This window comes from Penaeus japonicus, unplaced genomic scaffold, assembly GCF_977035675.1.
Source record: "Penaeus japonicus unplaced genomic scaffold, GWHDUDI00000001_assembly GWHDUDI00000027, whole genome shotgun sequence".
Taxonomy (NCBI): domain Eukaryota; kingdom Metazoa; phylum Arthropoda; class Malacostraca; order Decapoda; family Penaeidae; genus Penaeus; species Penaeus japonicus.
This window is the reverse complement of record NW_028234429.1, coordinates 8,315,205-8,321,548: the sequence shown is the minus strand read 5'-3', so window position 1 is coordinate 8,321,548 and position 6,344 is coordinate 8,315,205.

Genomic DNA, 6,344 nt, shown 5'->3' with positions numbered 1-6,344 from the left:
AGAATTACTACAAATGCAAAATTGGAAGCATGGTATGCTCATAACTGTATGGTATGTCCGTATAATTCTGGATATGCTACCAGGTGAAGGGCGTAGGATTTTACTATGAGGAAGCACCTTAATCATATAATGTTATATATGAAAACAACGCAAATTTATCTCCTGGACTATAACACTGCTTAGTTTCCGAAGGTTCGTCAGCTGCTAGGAACTGACTGTACAAATAAACAGGAACATGAGCGCTGCTTCCCTGTTTGTCAAAAGGACGTATTGTTAAATAAAAACGTGCAGATGAAGGATAATGATACGATCAGATTAATGATGGGAACCCAAAGTGATCCAAATAGTCATTAAGAAAAAAAGAAAGAAAAAATCTGTTAACTGTCAGACAACCAGTTCGAAATCTCACTTGCCCAAATATGTGTACTGGAGATATGTTTCATTAATTTGTAAAGTAAAAACTGAATGTGGGCAATGACATGGGCACTATCGCAAAGAAGCAAAAACGGTCTTAGGAATATATAATGAATGGTGTTTTATTCAACTTCTTCTGGGTTTGTATCTAAGAACATTTTTAATTGTTATACGAATATTTGATAAGTATACTCTCCTGCGTATTTCTGAAAACAATATACCAAATATGTACTATGCAACCTTCAGAACCTGACGTCATATTCACTTGAATTTTGTATACTTTTAAAAAAATCCATCGCGTTTCTTGGATAGAAATAAAATGATTATATACACAGTATGAATTTATGATTTTCCACCCTTTTGTCTCTTGTATGCAAATTGCGTTTATTTACAAGTGACGTCACTCTCGAGACAGGCTACAAGGGCTATAAAGTCAAGCATAGCTGTGACGTCATCAAGCCTAGGTTCAAATTGATATAGGTTGCTGGTGCACGTTTCCCTCTTCTTTCTATTTCCATTTAATTTATTTTTCCTAAATGAGGGAACCTTCCACCCCACCTCGCATGTGCACGGCCCTGTGGAGCTAAAAAAAGAATCCTCACTTACGAATTAAAGTTCATATCTAGGGCTTGGTAGTACTAATTCTGGTCTCCTATGAAAACAAAGCTTTTCTCCAAATGAAGTATCTAGTCTCTTTTCAATTATCCTTTAATATCCCCTAAGGGACTTTAACCCCTGGGCACCATGTTTCTTTTTTTTTCATCATTTTTTTTTTTTTTTTTTTGAGTCCCCCAAATTTATCCTGAAGATGGTCGAACTTCTTGCTTATCAACCGCTAATATTGCCTCAAGCTTTGACAACCTTCTCACATGTTTTTAGTATGTATCCACTTATGTGCAATATATACTATATCTACCTGCGGAAACGCACGTGTGCACTTGTGTATTTTCAACATTGCAAATGAGAAGACCTTTGCAAAGGGCAAGGTAATAACCGCTGTTTACAGTCTTTGATCAAACTAATCGCGATTCTCTCAAAGAGAATTTCCCAAACTGTCTTCGACAATCTTGGCAACCCTCACGTTGCAACCGGTATAACAATAATTATAATTCTGGTTCAGATTAAAAATTTCTTGCTTGGTATTTGCCCTTGCCAACGGATACTACACAGAGATATATATCAAAAGATCAGTGCTAAAACAAGAAAGGAACAAATGACCACAGACAATTACACACACACAAAAAAAGATAAACATAAATTTATACATTAATGCACACAAACACACACATAATCATCATCACAATCACACACAAAAACATATATATATATATATATATATATATATATATATATATATATATATACATATATATATATTTAAATTTAAATATACATATATAATATTATATATATATATATATATATATATATATATATATACATATATATACATATATATACATATGTATACATACATACATACATATATATATATATATATACACATGTATATATATAAGGGAGATTATATATATATATATATATATATATATATATATATATATATATATATATGTATATATATATATATATACATACACACACACACACACACACACACACACACATATATATATATATATATATATATATATATATATATATATATATATATATAAATATACATATGAAAGTATTTTTGTTTAACGGTCAACAGAGCATATGTCTGACCTGAGATACATGATCAAATTACAATGCACAGATGTGACCTTCTCAATTATCGGATTTCGTATATCCCCCAGAGATCGGGTAAAGACACGTTAAAGGCAGCACCTGCAACTTTAGTCCTTCTGGAAAATCTGGTCATTTCCCCATCATAGGAATATCACCCTCAAAGGCTGACCAGAGGGCGAACCTATGAATTACGATGACCCGGAGTCAGCCAATCAGGAAATCGCGACCTAAGCTGACACTTGGAACAGCCACGCCTATTTTCCTGTAGACGGGTCATCGCCCCTCCTAGCGAGTCGTCCTGAGATATACCGACGATAATGAAGACACACTCAGGGTCCTTGACCTCAATCGCCAACACCAACTACCCACATTTCTGCATCCACGATTGTGAACTAGTGCTTATCTCGATCTTTATTTCCAGAGTCATTTCTTGTTATATATATATATATATATATATATATATATATATATATATATATATATATATATATATATATATATATATTATATCGTGTCATAATACTGAAGTTATAATATATTGTTATAGTATCATCTGCAGTGTTTGACACCAACCTTATTTTTTTCTATGTGTGGATATTAGTGTAATCTTATACCCATTACATAATCTGGTGGCAGCGCAAGATAAGAACCTCACGTTTCTTTTTCGCAATAATTGGTACAATAATTAGCTACGTACCACCATCACGAACATTTTTTTCAGTGTCTCACAGCAACAGCACATCAAGTTGACAGACAGGACGAAGACATCGGTAATGAAGGTTAGTTGCGACTAAGGTCGATATCCCTCGTGTCATTTTCTTAATCTTAATTGTTTTTCCCACCCTAGTGTTGTGCCTTGTGTTACCCACTTTTTTTCTTTTTTTCTAATTTCTCTACATTGTGAAGTGACCGGATTTCTTTCTCGCGCCTATTCATGAGTGAATTACGAAGTGGTAAATTATTCAGAAATCTCAGGGAAACTACCGAAACTTTCTTCGGGTTGGATAGTGTACCTTCGCATTCTCCCTCCCGTCCCATTTCCCGGTCATCTCTGACTCCCCACACTAACACCTCAACTGCTAATTCCACCACTGACCCATCCTCTGACCTGACCCCAACCCTTCCCCCCCTTCTCAAACATGACGTTCCAACCTCATCAGACATTCAATATCGTTCAGAAATTTGATGGCTCGTCCATTCCGGTTGAAGATTTCTTGGAAAATGTTGAATCTATGATTATTCAAGGTGGAATGTCTAGAGATGACCCCTCTTTCAGCAATAAATGCGTAAACGCGGCTGAAACACATTTAGAGCTTACATCAGCGAAAGTACGAAACGCGATTAACGCCTTTAAGACATTGCCGTCCGATTTGCGCAGTTGCAGTTATTTCAAGGATATATTTAGATCTTCGTTCTAATCCTTGGATGTAAGTCACCATATTCAGTTCGCGAGACATATTCAATTAAAGCCTGCTTCCTTGTCCGAAGAAGACATTCGATACTTTATCAATCAGCTTCGGGTTCAAGTTTCAAAATGGGTTAAAAGTATCCCCCACAACCATGACTCCCACAAAAGTCCTTGTTTAACGACCATCACGTCTCCTCCATGACGTATATGGTGAAATCTATCCTAGTTGCTTCTTTACCTACTTCTGTACAAGAGCAAGTTTGGGAACCCTGTGAAGATACTGATTTACTTAAGTTACCCGGCGAATTTGCCAAGTCAATCAGAGAGAAGGCTCCCACAGTATCCGGCAATGCAGGCATTCCCACGACTAAGGCAAACAAGACAACACACCCTTGCGTAACATAAACAAACACAAACAACCAAACGACAAACCACAACGCAACCCTAACCCGCGGTTCCACAACCATGACACGAAAGCACAACACTCAAGACAAACCTCCCCTCACAGATATAATACAGGACATAACACTCGCTGTCCCCTGTCATCTAACGCACCTCAGGTTCCCAGACGTAAACAACCTTGCGTCACGAACTGGGCACCGGACAGGGATCAGTGTTTCAACTGTTGTGCAAAAGGTCACGATGCGGAATCATGTTATTTGACTCCGTACTCATGGCACACGCTCACTTCCATGGGCTCACTGCTCGGTGTTCCCAAACCAGGTGAGTCAAACGCACAGATTGCTTCAGCAACGCCAAGCAAACCGCCATTTTTTAGGGAAAAGCCAAAAACACCCAGACACGGCAACACTACAAGCACAATACCGGTAACACATCACATTGTCTCAACTAGTTGCATCCCTAATGATATCACTCAGCCGCCATTGCTTCCATCTATATTAAATGACAAGCCTGCATATTTCTTCTCAGACACGGGATCTTCTTGCTCTGTGGTCTCGTTGAATACCTTGCGGAATTTTGAATTATCATTAGATTTGCAACCGAGTCAAACCATCATTTGCGGGATAACAGGAGATAAGGTATCAGCTTTAGGCAGCAAAGTCCTTAACATTTCTCTTGGTAGTGAAATTTTTGCTCACAAGTTTGTCGTAGTAGAATCTAATTTTACCCCAGGACACCTTTTGTTGGGTTATGATTTCTTATACCGTACAGGAATTTCCCTCCATCCTCAGAGTAATAGCATTACTTTTAATGGTCGGAATTACCTGTTAAGGACTCCCTCTTGCCTATGGACGCATGCCTTCACACCCGCAATGACAATCTATGAAGTCACACATGACCATAGTCACACCATGACTACACCTCACTTTCCTTCCTCTCCTCCCCACCACCCCCCTACCCCTCCCACCCGCCCTCGCTTCACCTCTCCTCTCGCCGCGCGCTCCCTCTCCCCGGCTCCGATACCGGCACCCGCATCACGCAAACCTTCGCGCGCAAAACACGTTGACGACTTTGCGAAATCTTGGACCGCTAATTGCTATTGCTAGTGATACCACTACTATTCCGGCATTTCATGATCTACTGATAGACGTTTCTTGTCCTTCGGCAAATGGTACTGCTTTGATATTACCTGATAATATACGAGTAAAAGGTTGTGCAACATTACCTTCCTTGTATAATATCACTAATAATAGATGTCAGGTGCATGTATTTAATCTTACCCCGGCCCCATTGACTATTAACGCTGGTGTACCTGTAATATCTTATGAATTCACAGACTTGCCTATCTGCGAATTTGATTTACCTGTTCCCTCCCTGTTTTTTCTGCAACATCATCTACCCTTGACGAGCAAAGCTCTGATCATGTTCTGAAGCAAAATTTAGATTTTCATGAAGGATATGATATTTTAAATACCTTATTTAAAGAGTTTCCAAGCGTACTGCCAACCAAGGACCGTCCTATCGGAAAAACAACATTGCTTCAACACTCCATTACCCTCGAGCCTGATGCTAAGCCTTCATACATACCGAGTTATAAGATCCCTCATTCAAAGCGACAGGCCTTGGAAAAGGAAGTTAAAACAATGTTAGACATGAATCTTATTCAACCAAGCAATTCACCCTGGGCCTCTCCCCTCCTCCTTGTTCCAAAGAAGGATAATACTTTCCGCCCAGTGGTCGACTATCGCAAGTTGAATAAAGTAACAGTGCCAGAACCATTCCCAATTCCTAATCTTAGATTGTTGTTGCAAGACATTGGCTCTAATGATAAGATTTTTTCAACCACTGACCTTGCTAAAGGCTTCCTGCAAGTTCCTATGGCTCCTGAAAGCGTGCCATATACGGCTTTCTCGACTCATATGGGACACTTTTGGCCTTCGTAATTCCCCCCTCACATTTAGCAGATTAATGTCACTTGTAGTATCAGGATTAATTAATGATCAGGTCCTCGTGTATTTAGATGATAGTTTAATTTGCTCACCCTCTTTCTCTGAACACGAGAATAAATTGCGTCAAGTTTTCAATAGGCTATCAACTACAGGATTAACTATTCAACCTAGCAAGTGTCAGTTCTTCAAGTCTAAGTTAGAATTCCTAGGCCATACCTTGTCATCTAAAGGTATTGCACCTAATGATTCAAAGTTAAAGCCATTGCCGACTATCCAACACCTAAGAACCAGAAGGAATTGAAGTCATTTTTAGGCCTTTCAGGTTTTTACAGGTCGTTCATTCAAGGTTACAGGTCCATCGCGACACCGCTTTATCATCTCCTTAAAAAGGATACTACTTGGCAGTGGACAGACGAGGAAAAAGCCGCATTTACAAC